The 23719-nt window shown below is 47.2% G+C and overlaps 1 long non-coding RNA gene across 1 annotated transcript; it reads right to left on the reverse strand.

The window, feature by feature from the left end:
• Positions 1 to 998: 998 nt before the first annotated feature.
• On the reverse strand, positions 999 to 20050 carry LOC137475884 (uncharacterized). The gene is made up of 4 exons (XR_011000108.1): positions 19410 to 20050; positions 15679 to 15850; positions 4872 to 4991; positions 999 to 1874 (listed from the first exon to the last, which is right to left on the reverse strand). It is a non-coding gene; the product is annotated as an uncharacterized lncRNA (long non-coding RNA).
• Between the last annotated feature and the right edge of the window lie 3669 nt (positions 20051 to 23719).

Below are 23719 nucleotides of genomic sequence, written 5' to 3' on the forward strand. Positions count from 1 at the left end.
TGGGGCAAATTAGGAGTCATTTGAGCAAGAAGTTGCAGATGCGCAGCCTGCCTGAGATGGGCATCTCACATGTCATTTGTGTGCACAGAGGCTCCACTCTTAGTTCTGAGGGAGAAATAGAGAAAGACTGAAAGCATGGCCATTGTATGAATCATTCATTCATGCATTCATTCATCTTTGCATTACTGCTGATATTATTATTATTACTGCTGCGACTATTATTGTCATCATCATCATCATCATCCTCATCGTCATTTTGCAAAAGATGTTTTTACCATGTTCAGACTGGTCTGTTCCTTGGTATTCATTTCTGCTGGTGCTCAGCACCAGTGATGACACTCTACTGCAGAAGTGATTGACCTTTGACCTTAGGTCTCTACACGAGCTTGTGGCAAACTATCCAGTCAAAGAAAGTGAGTTACACGCGAGAAAAAAGATGTGCTAAGGCAAGAAGGTTTCCAGGCAGCTTGCTGGGAAAATAACTAAGTGATCCACGTGGATGGCGGGGTGCCACGGTCTGCTGGGTAAACCTGAGCAGCACCCCTGCACTGTGCAGGTGACTTCTCCTGACAGCTTTTGGGAACAGAGTGGCATACATGCTTCTCATGTTTTACAAGAGCTCCTTTTGTCCAAACCCCACTATCTCTGGTTTAAACCAACATTTGTGAGTTCTCTAAAATAAACAGTCCAATGTTGTTTTAGAAACATAAGTAGTCAGGAAAAATCAGTAATGACTTACTGAGGGAAGATAGAAGACAGTTAAAACAACAGGATTAGGTTATCTGGAGCAAGGAAAGTGAATGTAGTCGAAGAAAAACAAGCAATTTGGTCATCTACTCCAATAAGTCACTGACAAAAAATCCCTTTAGCACAAACTATTCTGAAGTTCCTAAATTTTTTATATTCTGGGGGTAGTGGACAGAGGGAAGCCATGTGCACTGGTTGAAGAGGGGAAGAGTGGGTTGGATTGATGCAGAAGGAAGAGAGCACAGGAAGGAGAGGATAGGATTTTGGAGGCGCAAAAGCAATTAGAGAGAGGGGCTTAGAAGACAACAGGAAAAAAAGCAAGGTAGTAGAGCTGGGGCCCTAGCCCAGAAGTATGGTGAAAGGCCTGGTGCAGAATGAAGGCCAGGTAGGCAGTTAAGAGGACAAATTAGAAACACCTCCCATTCCCCTCTGTGTAAGCGCAGTAGAGGGGAATTCTGCTGGGCATCAAGCCTGTCTCTGGCCAGAGCCACCTGGTGTTGTGCAGATATTGTTTTCCTTCATGTGGCCCTTTTGTTTGACCAAGAATGAGTTTCTGAATTTCCAGAGCTGTAAACCCCTTTCCCAATAAACCAGGAGCAGCCTGGGGCTGGCCCTTGGCTCTTGTCTCCTGTGCTGTCACTCTGTGCATGGTACACTCACACCTCAAAGCACGGCCATGCTCTAACTTGCCCACAGTTATGTCAAATAACCTCCAAGTTTGATGTGGGAAGCGGAAGGGTAAAAGCTGGGATGGACATGTGGGAGGAAATGAGGGAGGAGAGCTGCAAACAGAGCTGCATGGAAAAGAAGGGGAAGGTGTCAGAAGGTATGGAGGTAAAAGTGTGGGTGCAATGAAAGATATTTCAGAGGACCTGAAGCACTGTAGGAAGTAAAAAGAGCCCAAAGGAATATGGTAGATGAAAGCAGTGAAAAATAATGGGAGAAGCTGATCAACTTCAAAACCAACACCCATACCTGACAGGGCTTTGGGGCATTTTGTGTCAGGTCTCCTGCTTGTCATATGTACTCCCTTCACATTTATCCTCTCCACCTTTCAAAGTGTAGTCAGTGGCCCAGGCTACTCTGCAGTCCTTCCCTAGCTCCTCTTTGGAGCTTCTTGCTGGTACCTGCAAACACAGGAGCATAAAGAGGAAAGTAGTGTGCAAGACAGTGAACGAAATCCAGTGTGGGGACCTGTGTTCTCAGTGTGGAAAGGGTTAGATTTTTCTAGGGGTGTGTATGTTTGTGTGAGCTGAAGAAGAAAGACTCAGTATGACTTGGTATCCCAAAACTTAGAGGGAATTAAATTTCCTTAATTTCCCTTCAGGAAGTAGAGAAGCAGAGAGTGGGTGAAAGCAAGCAAGGAAACTGAAGAGACCCAGAACTGTGTTGCAGACATTGCTTTTTGCAATATGACCTCAACTCTGGCCTCTGGATGCTGTGACATGGCAGTACCCTCACCTGCCATTGCATGCACACTGGAAATGAGTATGGAGGACTCCTGGACAGAGTCTAATATCTCCCTTGCTGTGGCAAAACACAAGGTAAGGTCACACAAGCAAACAAGTGCAAGCTAGGCTTGGCCTCTGTTTGAGTGCTGAGCCTACATATATCACTTTTCCCTTTCTATACAGATTCCTTCTCTGTAATGACATAGCTGACCTCTCCCAGTGACCAGGAGATCACACCATTAGGCTGCAGATAATTCCTGCAGACACATTGGCCAAACCTCTGCTGGTGAACCAAATAACCCACACGCCATCTCTCAACGTAGACCTTGCAGTGTATCACGATATCAGCCTTCCCAAGCTACTCTGACAGACAATCAATACGGCTACAGTCAACACAGTTAATACACTCAGAATAGATGCAGATAAATGCTGGATTTCCAGTTTGTTGACTGTGATTCTAATAATAGCACACCCAAAGAGAGTGTCTATTTATTAGACTCCTGAGTTTTTGCCATGCCATTTCCAGGAAGCAATGCTAGCAGCTCACAGTTAAGATCATGTTGGGAAGGGATATTTCTTTTAGCATTTCATTGTTGACTTCTTAGGCATTGCAGTCCTATGACTATTGGAATTTTCTAGAAGAGCAGGGAGTTACACCACCTGTTCAGCAGCAAATGTTGTAAACACTACATAGTAGTGAAAGGAGGCAGTTCAGAGCACACAGTGCTGTATGGTTCAGTATAAGAGAGTGTGCTGTACACAAGGAGATTGCAGTCTAAATGAGGAACTGTACAAAGAACAATTAGAAGAGAGGAAGAAGGATGGACAAAGTAAGTTATCAAATTTCACTGTGGGTGGGACAGATACATCTTGCTATTTTCAGCTTTTAAATCAAATTGGCATCTTGTATTTAAAAACTATTACTGCAGGACCTTCAGTCCTGGAAGAAGAACCAGGAGATTTTCAGTCTGGATAAGCTTTGTGGCACATGGCTTTGGGGGTATTAGAGGCCACAGGCTACAGAGAGCACATGAGCAAGTGGCTGTGTCTAGCCTCAAGTCAAAGGAAGATGTCTTTTTTCCCATGTGTAGGAGGATCACCCTTGGAACTTGATGTCCAAAGGAAAATTTCTGGTCTGCACAAAGTGCAAGGAGTTGGATAGAGGATTTATCTGGAATTTAGCAAAAGCAAAAAGTACTACCAAAGGCCTGACAAACTGGTAACATGGTGAGAGGTGACTGTCCTACATCTCACCTAACCAAGCATGTCCCATGGGCAAGCTAGGCTTCAAAGATTTGCCCATGCCACACAGAGAATGTTGAATGGTGTGGTGCTGCTGTCAACATTACTAATTAGCTTCTGAAAGGAGACTCTTATGCAGCAGCCCTAGATATGATGTCCCAGGCTTCAGCATACTTCAGGCTCAGTTTGTTTCTGCTGATTTCTCTAACAAATGTTATCAAACACACATGCCACTGTCTTGTCAGAGAATCTTACATGACAGAAAGCCCTTTGCAGGTTTACTTCTACCTCTGCTGCATTGTACTCAAAATTTTCAGACATGCTATTTTGGGAAACTCATTCAAGACATGAATCTGTTTCAGGCTACAAGTAAATCCAGCCTGCTTCCCCTTGTCTTTCTTTTGTATAAAACTTTGCAGTACCCATGTCTTGCTTGTTCCTGTGCACAGGCAGAGATGGACACAGAGGGAAACCTTACCTTCTAACCTGCATGATAAAGGTATTCCCTGCCTGTTTAAAATGAGACGAAGGGGCTTGAAGACTGAATTACTGAAGTTAAACAATGGTGGCTGTAGGCCTGGTCCTCCCATGCTTCCTTACTTGAGAAGGCATTCCTTGTGACACACCAGTTGGTCACTATGGAGCAATCCAGTATCTTCCCTCTGCATGCTGTAGGGACAACACCGGTACTTCTCCTTAGTGTCTGGCTTTCCCCCTCCAAGAAAGGAATGGGAAGTGGGAAATAATCCAGGGAGCAGGGGAAGACTCACTGTCTGCAACCCTGCCCCTTGTTTCAGTGCAGTCTGTAATGACTGGTGGAAGAGCCCTTGATTGTGCCAGCTGGTCACAGCCCATGGTGGGTGAAGGTCTGACAGCATTGCCCAGACACTTGGAAGGGAATGGTTGCAGAAGAAGGGCATGGGCTCACAAGGCAGGCAGAATGAGAGTTGTCTCCCCAGTCCTGATATCGCTTAGGACCATCCTGATAAATTTGCTTTTGTCACATTCATTCTTGGCTGAACTCCATATCCTGGAAAGTTATAAAGTGACTCCCTGCACATCTGACTCCATTTCAGATTAAGTATATAGGACTCTGACAAGCCAATTAACCAAATTCTTATCGTGAGGTCCTCAGACAGAAAAGCTTCCACTCATCTCATATTTTCTTTTATCCATTTCATTGGGAAATTTATTTGAAAGTAAGATTTTGTGGTGGTCTTTACCAGTTCCTAGTGCTTTAATTCATCACAGTACTCACACACACCTGAGACCATAGAAGGGCTGGGTAAAGCATCCCCAGGGGTCCATGCTTCCTGTTCAGTGCTCAGACCCACTCTCTTTCTTCTACACTGGTTGCCCTTTGGTGAAACCACCCAAGCCCCAATACAGTGCTGTAGGGCAGGAAGAGACCACAAAAGGTGGGGAACTTACATGTTGAGAATGGGTTCAGCCACACCAGGCTAGGAGGTGGAGGGGGATGTCAAGTTTGCTTAAAAATAAATATTCCGCTTGTAAATATTCTTCTTAGCCATTAGTCTCCTCTACTGTCACCTAGTGAAGGAATTAAAAATGTTTGGCAGCTGAGAGCATTTGTTACAAAACCTTAAAAAAAACTATCAAGACATTCCCAGAACCAGCTCAAGCCTGTGACTATCACTAAGACCTTTCTGGCTTTAGAATTGCTGCTGTCATTACTTTCAGTGGAATCTGGGAGCAGAATTAGGCTCTCTGACTCTCCCCTCACCGGAGCTCCTTGCTTCAGCAGGAGAGAGGCACAGAGAGACCCCAGGTGCCCTTTAGGCCCCCACCACTTCTCCCTATCTCTCTGTTTCTCTTGGCACAAGCCCCCTGACCAAAGCTCCCCCGTCACTACCCGTGTGCTCTCCAGCAGCATTAACTTATGCACACACCATTCACCAATTGTTCAGCTTTTTTTGTCAATGAAGGCACATTTTATGAATTAGAAGAGCACATGCCCCCTTGTGGCTTGACTTCGCTCCCTGCTCTACACCGCCAGCCCCCTCCGCACCCGGGCGGGGGGACTCGGGCATGAGGAGGCTTCGCTCGAAGCTGCACAGAGGTTAAAAATAGCCCACGGCACCCGAAGAGATGGCCGGGGTGTTTGAAGGATGAGCTGGAACGACAGCATGCAAGGAAAGACAGAAAATAAAAATAATTCTAAAAAAAAAAGGAGAAAAAAAAAAAAAAAGAAAACCAGTAGCTTGAGCAATAGAGGGATATATATTTGTACAGGGTTTTAAGAAGGGTTTATCTAATTGAACCTGAAACTGAAAAGTAAGGCAGCTGACACATATGCAAAGTGCAGTCCCCTGCTCTTCCATGGAGCAGGTACAGCACAGCAAATGGCTTCTGCCTGACCTATATGGCTCAGACACTCGCTAGAGAGCGTGAGTGGAGCTGATTCTTCACAGCCTTTTCTCTCCTCACCCCTTCCAGTCCCTAACACAGGATTTTCTGGGATCGACTATGGTAGCAGTTAAGTCACAAGAACCAGTTTTACTGGGAACTGAAATGAATCCTATGACCTAATCCACAGAGGGTCTCCTGAGAGGATCCGGGTACAACACTTTGATTTGGGAAATACAGGATTAAAGACCAGAGGAGAAGAAGGAAGACTGACAGTGCATAACCCACCCATGGACCTCATTTACAATCAGGGTCACATCCTGCAGCTGTTATTCATGGCAAAACCCAAGGAGACAAAGACAGAACAAACCTCCAAAAGCCAGCCCTGGCATCACGGGTCGTGGGATTGCTGTCTCTGGGATTGTCTCTTGGGTTAGGAACTAGGAATGCCAGAGATCCAATTCCAGCTATCATATCACTCCTTTCCTAGGCAAGTCTCTGTAAAATGAGGATTTACTTCTCCACCTCCTGAGGGCTATGTGGCTGAATTATAGATGGTAGAAGGTGAAAAGCAATAAACAAGAAATCAACCAAACTGCTAGCATGAGGGAAGAACAGGTATTAATGTAATTACGAAAAATAAAATCTTTGTTTCTGCAAATGAGGGAGGGAGTGCTGTCTCATGGTTACTGGAGACAGGGAGAGGCAGGACTCCTGGACTGCAATACTGGCATGTGTGCAGCAGCATGTTAGGCTCAAACTAAGCACTCAGGGCAGTTTGATCCTTACTTGCAGTTGCACATTCTTTGGTCAAGGATTTCCTTGTTGTTTTGGGGGGAGTATCTAGCACTGTGGTGCCCATGGGTGGTATCGTGAGGAGACAGGATGTTAGACATAAACCACACAGACACAATTGTGCATGTGTATATTTGCAACCCTTTTCAGTGTAACTGTCTGTCTACATCATTAAAATATTTTTGGGTTGGTATCTTACCATTATATCTGTACACAGAAAGACCTCGATCATGATTAGGGCTTCTGAGAATGGACACAAAAAAAGTTAAAAATACAAACAGTAGTGGGTGTTATGAATGACCTTTGTTTCCTCTGCCTTAGACAGAAAGCCTTGTTTTTCAGTAAGCCTTACACAGTCTTATATAGCTTGTGGGATGTTTTAGTTCATGTGACTGTCAGTTTAAAATACTTGTGTGGAATATTTCACTGGAATGCTTTCCACCTTCTTCTCTCGTACTTTGCAACACAAGTTTCTTCTCCTGAGTGAGCAGTCTCTAATACAAGCAGTGGCAGCTAAACTTGAAATTACTGTGTATTCACCTTCCTTGGTCCTGGTTCAAAATATTCAGTCTAGCAAATAAAACCCATTCACACGTAGGGAGAGCTAAGCTGGTAAACTAGATCTCTCTTTCCTCCTCAGAAATGCAGAAGAAAGCAGCTTACTAACTTATCTTTCTTGGGACAAGGGGTCAGCTCCTTTGGCTCCCAAAATGAGAAAGGGACTCAACACTTGGTCAAAAAATTGTCATCACCACCTGTTCACAGGAGCAAATTACAGGACTGCAACCCAAATTTCTCCACTATGCTTTTCAAAGGTAAAACACACAAGATTCTACCCAGGAGAGGGCAAAGATGCTTTTGTCTTACTAGATTTGGAGCTCCTGTTAGAAATGTCTGGAGGGTCAGTCCACTTAGCGAAGACATACTAAGGATACAATATAGCCCAAATTATCCTTGGTTCTCCCTGCTACAAAGACATCAATTCCACTAAGTTGGTTGTGTCATGCCCAGTGAGCCCCCATCAAACTGACCTGACACAAAGGGAGCGGCTGGTTATCAGGGCTAATTCCAAAGGGCACTGGGAGCTCCCACTGTCACTGGTTGTTTGCTGGGGAGAGATCCAGTCCTGCTGCTGTGGCCACCACCACTCCCAAGCACAGTGCAGAGGGTGCTCGTTCTTGCCCACCATATTTGCTCTGGTGTGGTCCAGGGACTTTGACCCCTCTCTGGCTCATCTGGGGTGGCTGAGATGAGAGTCCTTGCCTACCCATGCTGGAGAGGCTCTGAAGAGGAAAACTGCTTTCCCCTGCCCATGTCTCTGGCACACCTGATGGTGTTGAGAGGATGAAGCTCTTCAGGTTTTGCATCGATGCAGTCTTAAACAGGGAGTGGGAGGAAGATGGCTGGTGATGGGCTGCAGAGCTTTTGTACTGACTTTATTTCTGTATGATAGAAATTATGAATCCAGGTGGTTCATTCCTTTTGGACCCAGCGTTGGAAGAGTGGATGGTAAGAAAGCACCGGGTAAACCAGGCAAAGGTACAGGTACAGAGGATAAAACTGTCCTATCCATTACCCTGGTGTAAACCCCTGTGGTGTCACAGCAGTCATATTGCCAGAGGTACTTGAGCCCACTGCAGCCACAGCTGTATTTTGTATTTTACCGTCCCTCCTTTTCAGCTCCTTGCCACGGTGGGGATGTGACCGTCTGAGTCAGGCAGGGCAGGCAGCCTGGCGTGGCTCGGGAATGGAGGTGGGCAGGGGCACGAAGCACCAGGGCCTGTGGTGGGGAAGTGTGCTGCGGCGGGGAGCATATCCTGCCCCTCAGCCGGGTAACTACATTTACCTTGTGGATGTCCGGGTTTGTAACGGGGTTGTTTGGAGCTACTCGCCCCCCAGCATGCAGGGCTTACGTGCCTGTGCCTAAAAATAGATTCGAGCTCGGCAGGCCCTCAGTGCCGGGAAGGAGGGCAGAGGCTGAGCTGCCCCAGCGCGGTGGTGCCGCAGGGGCGCGGAGGGGAGCGTGCCGCTGATGTAACCGCGTGTGTCCCGGCCAGGGCTGGGATGCGTGCCGGCTCCGTGCTGGGTCTGCGTGCGGGGCTCACGTGGAGCCACTCCCGCAAGGTGGTGGTGTGGGGGTGCCTGGGGGCATGAGGAGGCGGGGGTGGGGAGGGGGGCTGCCAGCGAGGCCACCCGGGCTCTTCTCCCCCGGAGGGAGCACGGGGCAGGGGTGCGCCTAAGCTGCGCTGGATCCCCTTTAAAAATCGGCAGTTTGGTGCCTTACTTGGTTTTATTTCTCTCTCCTGTTCCTCTCTCGCCCTGGAGTTCTGTAGTAGCCCTGAATTAGCATGTCACGTGTATGGCATGTGGAAATGAATCAGGGGCATGTGAGGAGGAGGAGGACGCCTGTGTCTGTGTTTGCATCCAAGGATCTCCTCTCACTCTGTGTTTGCGTAGGTGTCTAGCTCCCTTCTCCCTCCTCCCATCCCTGCCTGCCTCTCTCTCCCTGCCTCCCTCTCATCCCTCCATCTGGCCAGCCCAGCTCTCCCTGCCAGCTCAAGCAATACCTCAAGCAGAAACTGCAGCTTTTCCCCTGCACCCCGTTAGAAAAATAGGGTTGCTCTAGGCTCTGGACATGTACTCAGGGGAGAGCATGAATGCATACACGCTCCCAAACGCACACACCTTCCCTGGATTTTTGCTCCTTAGTCAGCACCTCAAGCCCTGCAGACTGCACCAAGGGCAAGCTTATTAATGCTAACAACAACAGAACACAGCCATAAACAGAGCCTCAGAGCTTCCTCTGTCAGTGGGTACATTGCCCTCACTCCCTTTTAGAGGACTGCCACCAGCATATGTCTGCATATAAAGCCAGGCATGAATCAAACCCACCCATGAACAAGGAAGGGAAAATGTCCCCAGTGGGGCACAGGAAGCAGGCAGGATCCCTGGGGAGAGGGGCCAAACATGGCGAGGGGAGCAAAGGCTCAGTGACAGCTGAGGAGCTGGGGAGGAGGCACCGAGACCCTCTTGGGGGGTTGCCACGCATATGCCATGGTTCTGCCTGTCTGTTCCAGCCAAGATCAGAGCTTGGCACCCCAAAAAAGGGATGATGCCAGGGAAGGGTTGGGAAGTACAGTCTGCACCCAGTCCCCTGAGTCAACAGGCCACATAAGCCCAGAGTTCCCAGTCACTGGACTTGCTGTCCCCTCTCTTTGGGACAAACTCCTCTTTCTTTAGACTCTCCCTCTGTACTGAGTGAGATGGGATGTTTCTGCATCCCCCCCAAAAAGGCAGGTCTCGCTCTAAGCAGCTCCCAAGTACTCCCCCAGGCAAAGGTTGCCTCAAGATGATTTCATTCAAAGCCCCCATATTAACCAGGAAATAGTTACCTAACATCTCCCTCCTCAAATCTCTTTCAAAACAGCTTCTGTCCCCTGTCAAGCACTGGAGACAGCTCTCCTTGTCCACCCACCCCCCAGCTCCTCTCCACCTTGCATGCCATGTCCCCCATCTGCACACCTCCTCTGCTTGCTCCCTGCCCCTCGTTGCCTTCCAGGCTTTCCCCTGCCCTCCTCTCCTTGCCCGGGGCCCTGTGCCCTGCCCAGTGGAATGCCCCGTACCGTCCCCCCCGGGGGCTGCTGCTGCTGCTGGCAAGGTGCAGCCTAGTGTGGCGAGAGGCTATAAATAGCTCCGTAAGCTCAGCTCTCACTGACACCGTTTGGACAGAGGATGGAAAAATAAACAAAGGAAACTCCAGGCTCCAAGCAGCAGCTACATTCCTCATGCTAAATAATGTCAGATTTTCCTCCAAGGTGTGTGGGTAATATACAGATTGGCATTGGGGGGTTGGAGGGGAGCAGGAATCAAAACAAATTATACACACCCAGTGCTTGTCAATATTTTGGTCCCTCTCATTCTGCCCTGTAGTAGTTAAGCACACACAGATTGCCTATATTTAGAAAAGGGTATATTTTTAAATACTCTGAGATGGAGATTGTTTCCATTAATAATGATGGAGCACATTGGAGGAGGCAGACCTGGTGAGGAGCTGTCGAATGTTGCTTTAGTGACATATAGAGGCCTGAGAGATAAAGGACAGGGCAGGAGCAGAACAAATATTTTGAAATCAAGCAGTGATTACTCTGAAGTTTGCAGTTGTGTTGCTATTTTTACACAGGGGGCTGTTTGCATGGGGAGACTGTTCACAGTTCCCTGGTGCAGAGACTCAGACAGTGGAAGAGGTATTATATTATCAGGGGTTTATTTTATTTTGTGGGTTTTTCCCTTTTTTCCTTTTTTTTTTTTTTTTTTTAATTGAGGACAGAACATACACTGCAACAGAAAGGTTCAGCTCAGAATGGATGAAAGAAGGGATGGACACAGAAAAAAAGTAGTATTTATTTCCCAATTCTAGGATGCTAACTCAACCTCCCTTAGAAAGGGCAATGACTGCATTTTAACAAAATCCTTTTTTTTTCCCCTCTGTCCTGTCATTCTCAAAATAGCCTCTCCCAGTCTCAGTAGTCCTACAAGGATATCTGAATAGTGAATTTTCATTTATGTTATGGGAGGAAGTAAACAACCAACTAAGATCTGTACCATAGCATGTGAGGAGCTAGACATGCTGGGTATTAAGAGGCTGCCCAAGGAGCTCAGTATGTGAAAAGAGAAAGAAAATAAAAAGAAAATAATAAAGACAAAAGGAAAAAACCCTTTGCACTTACTTTATAGCTAGGTAAATGGAAGCTGAGTGACTTAGCCAAGGCTATAGACATAGTCTGTGGCATTGCTGGGACACAAAGCCAGATTTTCTGTCTTGGTGCAACACCCTTCATATGATCAAGAAGATGCTTCCATTTATTTCTCCTAGATGTTTCTGCTTAGCAACTTCACAGGCAGGATGATTTACAAAAGCAGAAATCCCAGCAATCTTCCTATTACTCTTTCATGGAGGGACACATACTATTCAGAACTGCCCTCCCCATCTAGTGTCCAGCATTGTGGGGGGAGGCAGCCCCAGCAGCCTCCAAGGCCCTTCCATGCTGCAGTCACTCCTGTGCTCAGTCTGGCTGTGGCTGTGGTGAGCGGGTGCCTGGGGCTTGGGGTGGCAGCTGCCTGTGGTCACTGTGCTACCGCCTGGCCCTCCTGCTGGTAGGGCTGCCCAGGGGGGTGTCCCTGCTCCTGGTCCCCTGCTGAGCTGAGTCAGCCCTAGTCCAAAGCTTCCTCGCTCCTGGGGAGGAGAGGTCAGAGGAGGCTCCAGCATAGCTCTTCAGATACCTAGTGCAGGGAGCCTTAGGTCTTCTCTCCACGGGCTGTCCTGGTGACACTGGGGAAATCCACTCCTGAAGGGCCATGACCTGTCTCCTATCTCCACCCCCTGGTCAGGGCTCAGCCCCTCTCCCCAGCCACGCCACATGGAGAAGGTCATCTTCCTCTGTAGCCTCCTAGGATGGAGCTGGTCTTCATGAGCTATGGCAGTTATCTAATTTATCAGATCTGCACATGCAAATATATTCCCAGTTTACTGGGAAAACCCATTCATGGACCAAATTTTCCTCAAACTTGCATGCAGAGAGAACAGAAATGACCTGACAGGTAGGAACGCGCTGGGACCAGATGTTCCTCTTGCTTCTGTTCTCTTGCTTCTGTCATGGCCTAACCCAGGTAAGTCATGCTCCCTTACCCAGCAACATAGAGCAGGAGTAGCTGGGGTAGTCACAGGGTGAGATTAATCAGTGACTTGTAAATGCTTCTAAACTCAGAAAAAAATTGAAAGTTAGGTGATGGAAGATGCTGAAAAGTTTGGAATGTGTAAAAAAGACCAGTCTTTTTTAACCTGCCCTGCACATACACACACACACCACACTGCTGGGAAGGGACAAAGCCCTTCCTCAGCTGGACTTCACCAACATCGGGGTGAACCTGAAGTTGTCAGATGGCTTAAGAGGATCATGCTAGGTTTTTGGCTTTGTTTTATTTTTTTTTTTATCTTGGAGTGTTCAGCCCACATATTTGAGCTTTTCTCTCACAACTTTCTTACAAACAGATATAGTGAAAGGCAACAAACTGAGCTGCCTCCTTTCTCCAGAGGGAGAGGGGTGGATAGAGGTGGGCATATCAGCCTAAGCCTACTACACTTACTGAAAAAACTTCCCTTGTGTGGAGTTCAAATCTATCTTCAGCTAAACCTTTGAATGAAAAATAAGTCGACAGCCTCATTCCGCCCATGTGATGCACAGGCAGCGCACCCCACACACAGGAGCTTGGGATTTGGGGGAGAAGGAATGGAGGGATTCCCGTTAAGGAAACCCTGTTCACTGTCTGCTCTGGTAAGATGCGGGGGAAGGCTCCTCTCCTTCTCAGTGATATGAACACGAGATCAGTTGCCTCATGGTTGTGTAATGTCCTCACTCATTTGGGAATTCATGTGTTGGTGCCATTTAGAGTCAGTAAGAAGAAACAACTTCTTTTGGGGATTAGGGGCTAAGGATTGCTGCTGAGCAATGTCACCGGGCTTGTGTTCCCAACCATTCGTCTTGCACCTCATGGAAACTCTTCCTTCTTCTAGGTTTCCTCTCCAACAGAAAGAGCTGCTTCACCTGGGGCTGGAGATGGGAGTGAGCTAGCATAAATAGCTAACTGTGTGTGTTGTGTGACTCCCTTGGGGAACTGGGGACCACAACATGGGAACTGAATGGATTTGACCTTTTAGCACAACACAGTTGCAATATCAGCACGCTGGCAAAGAGTGACGTAGCATAGGAGACCAGCCATTTCTGGAAAACTCATCTTGACCTCCCAGCCTCCCTCTACTCTGCTCCTTGGCAACAGAGCATGAGATGGTCGCTGGTTTAAAATTATGGCAGGTAACCAACTTCTTCAGTTGTGCTGTAGCTGTATCTATGCTATCACAGGTTTGGAAATACACTAATTTACTACAAGCTCTCTTCCCAAACCAAAATAGGCTCTTGTCTTCTCTTTATGTTTTGGTTGTGATGGCTCATCCAGCTAATGGTGGCACAGACTGCTCTCAGGGGGTTGTCACAGAGTGGCAGAGCTGGAGGGTACCTGGGTTGCTTTATCTAATCTATCCATCTAGCTGGAGCAGAGTCAGCTGCAACCAATGTCATTCCTGACAGATGCCAGTTCAGCCTTTTTAAAGGCTTTGCCAAAATCCTTTACACATACCTCCTTTTCACAGAGGACCTCCTTGTGCTGCAGACAGCAAGTGCAATGGTTCAGCACTGGCCACACTCATACCTCCAAATGGAGAACTTGGAGAACCTGGCCAAAGTGCATGGGAACATCACATAAAGTGGACTGGATTGTTAAACCTGCAGGCAGCAACCAGCTTCTGTGTTAGCCCAGAAACATTAAGCAAGCGTAGCTTGAACCTGCACTGCAGAACTGTGAGTCTTGTGAAAAATATAACTATGAGAGGAGAGACATCATACCTTCTCCTCCTTCTTTTGGAAACTCTTGGAATCATGAAAATGAAATGGGGGTATAAAAAGAAATACAGCTATGGAAGACAGCTCCAAGGAAGATTACAATAGGAGGCTGAGGTATAAGATGACTCTTAGCTGAGCCGCAGGACTAGGATTTCTACAGGCCTTGATGACAATAAGCCTCTAGCTGACAATGCAGGCTGCTGTTTTGCTCTGATATAGCTACAGGGACAGTGGCACCATGCCAGCTGGGTGTTTTATTCATATTTCGTTACTCTTATAAAGATAGGCTCAAGTGACTCATATGTCACTGACCACATACTACACATTTAAAGTCATTGTCATGGATTAAATTTTTGGGGGTTAGGTTGTTGTTCTTTCTTTCCTTTTTTTTTTTTTTTTTTTTTTTTTTTAAGATATTAATTCCTTTCCCTCTGCTCTCCTCAATTTAATTATGGCCATGTAATCTGGAGATCTGTAAAGCTCTAGCATGAGGTCTCTGGCTATCAAGTTCCCATGTTCACAATTAGCAAATGGAGACAAGAAGAACAACACTGGAAGAAAGGGATTTTAACTTAAGATGCTTAAGAGGATCTGTGATCCTGTTGTCTCATCACTGACAGGAGGGCCACAGGCGAGGAAGGTTTTGTGTTTCAAGCCAAGATTCAGGACTCTTAAACCAGTATGAAAATCAGACTTTGTTGGACTTTCTAGAGATAGACATTAGGAGGAATTCCTAGGATATAGGAGCACTAGAGGGATTTTAAGCCACCCGCTGTAGTGTTCAAGAAACATTGAACAACACTGATGTCTGCTTGATCTTAACTGAGAAGTTCTCATTTCCTTTCAAATGTCAATGAATGCTGGCTTTTGAGCAACACAAGCCTGAAATTACTGAAATAATTTTTTCACATTCTGATTATCAGTGAATTCTTTCTTCCTGCTTTTCTTACCCATCTCCTGCCACAATACCCTCAGAGATATCTCACTTAAACTTTGCACTTGCTCCTAGACAGATTCTTGCAGAGAGCAAAAGCCTTCAGCACAGTCAAATGGAAGACAAGAGGCTTGGAAAAGTCCAGTTTGGCACCTATGGTGCTTCCCCCAGGACTTCTACACTGCACTGATGTGTGGAGAGCACAAGCACATGAAACACAGGGCACACTGATTAGCAACATCATCCAGAAACTTGCTGGCATGCTTTTGAGTTCAGTATTGGTCCACCATACTTTCCATGTCATGTAAGAAAAGTTATGTCTCATACTACACTCTTGCATTGCTAACTAGGCATCCTCAGCATAGTTTTATCTTATTTTAGGATGAACTCAAAGTATAGATTTAGAATGGTAGCATCCCAGAACTAAGAAAAGTAAATGTGGTGTTTTGGGAAAAGATTTCAAGTAAGTGTTTGGATAGAACTCATGAACATTTTCTATTTCTAGAACAGATGTACAGACATGAGGAATTCCCTGCTATAAATCCCTTCTTCCCAATAACCAATTCCCCCCCTTTCTTCCGAGGGAGATTTTTTTTTTTAGATTTTCTCAAAGTGCACTAGAGTATAAGCTAGAAAATATTTTACACTTGGCTTTCTTAGAGAAAACACCATACCTGTTAGGACACACCTGTCTCCAAGGATCTTGCCTTTGTCCCAGGATCTTCACTGCCATCTCAGATGCTATGGAGCCTCTTGCTCATGTCCTGTACCACAGTAATGGGTTGTCAGTGAGAGAGAGAGACAATCTCTCCACATCTCCCATACAGGCACACCAAGATGCTGGTTGTGTCCAGTCAGACCTGAAAGTAAAAAAATGAGAGAACTCAAAATTTGCGGACCATGGTGAGAAGGACAAGCATATTTAGGCAATGCTATGCTTTAATTGTCATGGCTATGGAAAAATACTTCTGTACTGGTTCTTCCTGCAGCCACAACTGACACCTTCTGTGGGCTGTGTCCCTGCACAGGTGGTCTCATGGTGAGATTTTGAATTGCCCACAGATTCAGGGAAAAAACATTGGAATAAAAGTATGTGGTACATTGGGAATAACATCAGACCTTCTCATGGTGCTTAAACATGGGACAGATGCAGCACCTAAAGCCAGTGATTTCTGTGTAATTCCCTCCTCAGCGATGATGCTCCACTACAGAAAAGAAGGATAACACAAATAGACAAAAGCATGAATCCCCTGGTTCAGCTTTCTATATGGCAGTCTCCCCAAAAGGCAGGTGAGGGTCTGGAGGCTTGCAGCCTACATGTCTCTCCACTCTGATGAGGTACCAAAGACAAGAAGATGGAGGATACTGTTGCACATTTGATACTGCAGTGTTTTGGCACTGCAGGTTTGGGAAAAGGAGGAAACCTACCTTGAAGGTTAAAGTCAGAACTGAGAATCCCACCTCCTAATTTGTGTTCCAGGAATTGTCTGTTTGGTGACTTTACACAGACAATTGTGGCTCACTGCCCCTCTTTTTATAAGCAGGTTAGTGACACCAGCTGTCTCCTGGGGGTACCTGAGACTGAGTGAAGCAGCGGCTGCAAAGGGCTTTAGGAACCTCAGTTAAGGGGTGAGGGTAAGAAAATATTAACTGGCTGGTAGTAAACATACCATAGATGCCCTTCTGCATATTGATTACAAGAAAACAAAGGGGGAAATGACTCTAAGAGCTTCTCCTTGTCGTTTTCCTTTAGAGTTCTGCTGCCTGATTCTTGTTTCTGCTTCACAGGGAAATTTTTTTTATCTGTCATATAGGCAGAAAACTCCTGGACCAGGATTGTGAGGGTTTTTTTGGGTGGGGACAACTGCAGATAGTACTGTAAAATGTACTAAGCTTGTACATTTTAATCTCCCTATCTGGCTAGATTAAATACATTTATAGCAGACAAAATGTGCTGCAAAGTATAAGCTAGAAGGCTGGCTTTGTTGGGCAGGAGAGAGTTAATCCCTATGGGGTGCTCATGTACGTCAGAGCAGGTTCCTGTCTGTGCAGTGCTCAGCTAGGATTGAGAGCTTTTGTTCCTTGTTGTTTTTCATTATTTCTTTGCATTTAATAGTGTTTGGATTTTTTTTCCCCTAATACATTTTAAAGAGTATTTCAAGCTGGAAAATGGGGGGCAGTCTGAGAATCCTGTAGACTGCAATCCCCTATGTATCCTGAGATATTAAAGAACATCATAGACACAGGCAGGACAAGTCCCCACCATGGCTGTGGCTTCTGTACTTCAGCCTTTAGTGCCTGTGCCACACCCTGCGTGGGCAAGTTCCCAGTTCATCTCTCATCACCTGCCAGGGGGCTGAGCAAGGACTAACAAATGGTGGTGCAATTTGGGGTGGGGATGCTTGCACCACTTCTCCAGCTCTGCCCCTCTAGGTCTCCAAAAGGCAGCTATTACCTGTCCCAGGAGGATTGGTGACCATCAGGTGAAAGACCCGATGTTTTGCTCCCAGGTTCCATGTAAAGTCCAGCTCGAAGCGTGACTCTCCTGTTTGATTTTTGTCTGAATTCAAAACAGTTTGGAAGAAAGTGGTGTCATTCTCTGAGCATGAACCCAGCCCGAAAGGTTTGAAACTGACAGAGCCTGAGGTGCATTGAATTACAGATATTTGAGGGCAGATGCAGTGCTGGATAATGTCTCTGCCCGCTCTAGAGGCAGAAAAGGTGAGCAGGGAACTCCCTGCCAATGGGCTGTCCCCTGGGCTCTGGGGAAACAGGCTGCTGTGAGAAGCTGGAGGGCACGCAGAGGTGAGGCACTGAGCTGGTAAAAAAAAGCTGAGAAGGGTCATCTGTGTGAAAGAAAGCAACGATCATGAGCTTCGTGAAATAGATAAACTCAGCTGTGACTGAAGTTTTGGCCAAAACAACAACCTACAGTGAAAGGCGAGGGAATCACATACCGCAGCCCGAAGGGCGGATCGGCGTGAGGCTGCACAAAGGAGCATTCCGAGGGTTGGGAGGATCGCCCGGAGAAACCTTCCATGGGCAAAACCTCCCCTTGCAGAATCTAGAGCTGAAGTGGGTGAACCCCTCAGAAGTGCAGTGCTGGACTCCACCTGCCCCGGAGGGGATCGCCGGTAACACCGCGCCGCCTCCTCCTTTCCACCCCCGGCACCCGCATCCCCCGAGTTTCAGACTGTGTGGGCGGCAGGGAAGATTCCCCCTAGCCGCCGGGGCGCTGCAGTGCCCGCGGGGAAGCCGGGCCTCCCCCGGGGTCGTTCGCCGGGCTGGGAGGCGGGGACGGGGCGGAGGTTTCCCCGCAGCCAGGGCTGCCCCGGACCCGAGGTCCCAGCCGGCCCGCGGGGCGAAGTGCGGGCGGCCCCAAGCAGGGGGGCTCAGGAACACCTCCGCAAAACCTGGCGCTCCCGCGGAGCTGCCATGAGGGCTCCCCTCCCCAAAAACCCAGAACACATCAGCCCGCTGCCCCCGCTCCCCGGCCGTCCGGCGCCGCTCTCCGAGGGCAGCGCCCTCTCGGCTGCGGTGTGGGCCGCGGAGCAGCCGGGTGTCCGTGGGGGCGATCGCACCGGGCTGGGGCCGCGCTCGGTGCGGGGGCAGAGCGCGGCGGGGGAGCCCCGACGGGAGCGCCGGTCCCGCGGCTGCGGCGGCGCTGCCCCGCCCGGCCCGGCCGCCTCACGCCGGGCTGCGGCTGCCACCTGCCGGCCGAGCGGGGCGAGGCGCCGCCCGCCGCCCCCGGCTCCCCCCGCCGCCGCCGGGGCCGCCGAGCTGCGGCGGGAGCGGCTTTTGTCCCTGGCGGCGAAAGGAGCCGAATCCCCCCTTCCTGGACCGGGAGAAACCGGGATATCTGCGGCACGGACATCCCCTTCCCCTTCCAGCAAGAAAAACTCCTGCCCAGGGTGTTAGTTCAGCCCGAAGCTGGGGGTACTGGGGAATCAGGGTCACCCTCGGCGCGTTCCACAGTGTCCATCGCTAGCACTTGTCACACTGGCAAAGCCTGGCCGGGAAAGGAATACAGGGGACAGATAGAGGGCTGCCATGAATCAGCAGTGAGGGGCTCAATACCAGGACCTTTTGGAGGGCAGGAAGGGGGCTGTGGGTGTACCTAGGAGGCTCCGGCGCTGCAGGTGTGTAGGCACAAAACTGCACTACCGGGGAGTCACAGGGCCAGAGCTGGCACACAGAGAAAGGCAGAGCAAAAATTGGGCCCTGCAAAAGTGATTCTGTCAGTGCAGACTGAGACTGTGGTGGCAGAGGAGGAGAACAGGTAGCATGACTACAACTCAGCAAACCTGATGTGCCCAGACTGGCAAAGAGTTGCAAGACCCTCAGATCATAGTGACTCCCCCTAGGAAGATGCTGGGACAGTCCGTGGAATGGGATAGGAGAGGTGTACTGGGATCTTACCTGCTCCAAGTAGGATAGACCATCCATCCAAGTCCAAATACGTCCAGAGAGGAGGTAATACTAATTTTGTCCTTGGCCCCTTCTTATCTTTGCTTCAGCTGCCCATTCATTAACTTGGAGGTAGAGAGAAGAAGGCGTGACAGTGCTGGAGTGCTTCAGTATCAGTGACATTTTCCCGGCATGGAGAAAGACAGAAGCACAGCAAGGGGAAGGGAGGTGGTGGGCATTGCCCCACAGCCACTGCTCACACCACTACCTGCTCCTCAGCTCCTCTGACATTACCTCTAGGTGAGGAACAGAAAAACAGCTGGAGGGGGCTGCGAAAGGGAGCAGACAGCAAGGCTGGCTCTCAGCCCTCAGGTGCTCTTCCCTCTTCTTCCTCCCACTCCTCCCACTTTCCTCCAGCTGCTGGTGCTGCTCTTTCCTCCCACACAGCAGCTCTAAGAGGCTGGAGGAGACAGTTAGGAACAGGGGAAGCACTTACAAGCTGACAGATGCCACTGCCAGGTTTCTTTCCAGAGCCCCGTCTTCCTTCGGCCTTCACTGTCTCCTCCATTTGCTCCAAGTTGGTACTCACAGAGGTGGCTGAGCTGCATGATGTGGATGAAGTGGGGCACAGAGAAATGTGGGTGCTTGGGAGCTAAAGCTGGTTACTGAAGCCCTGGGAAGAAGTCACTTTGCTGCAAGTAAGGGAGGATAAATGTAAACAAAAAAAAGTAAAGCTCATGGGCTCTCCCCGCAAAAACCAAGCCAAGATCCATTTTGCGGGAGATCTTGTGAGTAGTGTGCAAGCAAGGCTCTGAGATGGTAATCAAGGGTTGCTGGTGACACTTTGAAGTGAAAGAGTCACAGGGATGAATTAATTTCCATTTTATCTGCTGTGACCCTGCTGTTCGTTCTAGTAATATCAACTTTTAAATGACTATTGTGAATATTTGTGAATTCATTCACACTTGGCATTCCCCTCTCAAACTTCCTAGAGTCATGCTGACAATACTAGAAGGTCTTGTTCTTCTTTTTCACCCACTTGAAGGGTTGTGTGCTGAACAAAGAAATCACAGTAACCTGATATGCTAGGACATGCTATCCAGACTGAAAGAACTACAATTGCCACGCAGTCAGTCAAAAAGATAAAAAAAAGCTCAGGGCTAAGCCAATAAATAAAAAGATGGAAAGAAAATAAAAGCCCTGTCCCTGGATTCACACAGGTAATGGAATGGAATTGGCTTCTCTTCTGAAGAGTTTATAAAGGAACTTCCACCCATTTGGGGTTTTTTTCCTTATTTTTGTTTCTTGCAGGTCCTCCAACTGAAGAAAGGAAGCTTTGCCTACACTAAAATACACCAAATTGTTTGTATGTCTGGTCAAAATGTCTTTGAAACATTTTAGGTGAAAGTGTTTCATAAGAAACACTCTAGGCATCTAAAGGCACAAAATATCCTGCTTATGAAAAGGGACAGAGGGCTCTTTGTCAGGGTACCAGAAGCTGTGCTGCACTGATCTGATCTGCTCCTGAGGAAATGCTGTCACTTGGGTTGCAGCCACTCAATTTTCTAAGAGCATTTAGTGATGCTCCAGCTAAGGTTGGTTATTGTAAGCAGGTGTAGGGGGTGTTGCTATACATATTCAAAGGAAGGCCCATGTAAACCCACAGTGACAAGGATAAGAACTCTTGTAGAGCTCTTGCAACCTGATGTGCTGACTAAGCTACTGCAAATAATTAAAATTGCCCTATGATGACAGTCGAATTAAATAAGTAGGGTTTGAAAGATCATTCAATTCACCTCTCTCAGATCACCGAAAAACACTGTAAGGCACTACTGTATTCAAGAGATAGCACACAGATTAAATAGATTTTAGACCCAATTCTCATTATGGCAGTCTAATAGTTAATAGAACTAGTTCAGTGACGGAGGTAGGGTACATCATGTACTTTTTGTTGCGCAAATCTGTACATCCAGCCATTCTTAGGGACATACACACCCTGCCATCATACCACCCACTTGCACAGAAAACTGCCCACAGGCAGACAGGTCCCCGTGTCACACAAGACACAGAACTCACTATTCGCAGGTCCCCAAGAAAGAGGGCAAAAGTGAATGGGCCAGAAGATGCCTCTGTGTGTGTGAGGTGTAGATTGGTTTCCCTGGTGTTAACACCTCAGTTACCAGAATCACATCCTGACCTTTCTTTTCCAGAGGTAACTTAAGTCTAGGCTGAGAAGGCAGAAAAAACCAGATTACAGATGCTGTACAGTCTTATTATAAAAACATCTTAAAATAGCTTTTAAGCAAGTGTTCTACCCTACCAAAGAAGTCAGTAGGCTAAAAGCCAAGCTGAGTCTGCTCAGGCCTCAGTTTAGTCAGGAAGGCATGCCTTAGATAAGCATGTCACAGAAAAGGTGAGGAAGAAAAGCTGTTAATTATTTTTTATAATAATTAACACAGAAGTAGTACGCTCAAAAACAATAGATAGTTCTTCACTGGAAACTGACCTCTGGAACTCCTAGCTGTAGGTGACTATGGGAGCTTTCATTCCAGTCCTCACAGGACATTTCTGCACTTACACTTGTCCCTTGGCCAGGGAGGCTGAGCAGCTGTGGCCCTCCAAACTCCATGGACATACTGACCGTGCAGGAGTGCATGTCATTGCCAGTCTGCAATGGCTTTGCAACATTGACTTATGGCTTCTTAGATGTCATTCTCCTTGTTTTTTGATGCCTCCAGACAACCAGAAGGAACCATCCACTTAGGCCACTGCTTTGTCCTTTTTACCTTGTCTAGTTCTGCCACCAGAAAGTCTCTGATGCTACAAAAAGCAGGACCCTTGTCTTCCTTGCTTCTTCTACCTGGAGCTTTCTCTCTTTTCTTCAAGTCTCACCAATAAAGCCTGGTTTCTTCCCTGTTTCCCGAGACAATATTTTCCTAGGTTAGCTTCTAGCATAGTAGTGTGATAAGACTGGCTCTTCCATCCATTAAGTTTGTTTGGATTGCATCTGCCCACAAGTTAGTGTCCCTTAACAACTTTCATATACCAATTCTTTGCTCCTCGGCATATGAATCAGAAGATGGCACAGCAAAACACACTCCTAAGACATAGTGGTAACTCATGCTATCATACTGTAATCTGTAACAGCTGCAGCTTCTGGGAAAAGAAAAAACCAAACCAACAGTAGAGTTAGACTATTAGAGAGAGAGGACATGATTGGATTTAGATCAAGAAGCAGAACAGACAAAAATTTTCTGTTGAATTGTAGTAGAATGATGAGCATTGATTTGTCAGAGTATTATTCTCAGAGACATAGGGATGGGTTGGATTTCAAAACCACCAGTGGTGTCATCATGGAGGGACTGTGGGCAGAAGATTTGACTCAACAGCTATCTGATCCCTGACTAAGGTACCAGTAACCACTGAAATTCTCCTGTGGGCCAGTGTCTGGGGCTGAACACCCATCAGAGCAGAGATTGGCTCTTCTGTGAAGTACCTGGCATGCCATAGGCACAAATAAACATGCACAGCAATACACTGTTAGACTGGTAATAACCCATTTCTGAAGGACTGAAAATTGAAGAAGCCTGAAACAAGATTAAAGAAAAAAACTCAACAAATCAAAACACCTGCATTAAGAAAACACCCCTAGATTATAAATATCACAAAGCCAACTCCTGCTCACCTGTATTCGAAATCATTGCTTCTGTGGCACTGTCATTTCATCTCCTCTGGGACTACTGAACTTGAATATTATTATTTTGCTCTGGAATCCAGAAGTAGATCATTAGGTTTAAAAGTTTAAAAAACCAGCTACTCACAAAAGTTTGGGGGAATGCTTTTTAAAGCAGTCAGCCTTATCAAAACACCGTTCCTAATCAATCCTGAGCTTAAAACCACTTAAAAATGAAAAAAGCCTTAAGTACAAGAACCCTCTCCCTTAATTCAGATTGTCACTTTTTAAAATTTCTTTGTGTGGAATATGGGCTGTACCACTCTTGTGCAGATTCCCTAAAAATGGTAGTGAAAACAAATTGCCTTTAAACTCACTGCCTGTCCCTTTGTGGTAGTCATTTGCACAACTTTCTGTTGGCTCTCACAGAGGACCAGCCACTGGACTTCAGTGAGAGGACCATAAATTGATAGGAAATCTTCATAAGCCTCAGTGTTCACAGACCCAAATTGTTTTGTTTGAATAAATACTGGCATACTTGAGTACATTCAGCAAATCAAGAGTAAAAATAAACTCAACAAAACCAATCCTACACGTGACAAAGCCTTCTCTTGGGGGATGTTTCTTTTAAGAGAGTCTCACTGACTCA

Source organism: Anomalospiza imberbis, chromosome 6 (assembly GCF_031753505.1).
Source record: "Anomalospiza imberbis isolate Cuckoo-Finch-1a 21T00152 chromosome 6, ASM3175350v1, whole genome shotgun sequence".
Taxonomy (NCBI): domain Eukaryota; kingdom Metazoa; phylum Chordata; class Aves; order Passeriformes; family Viduidae; genus Anomalospiza; species Anomalospiza imberbis.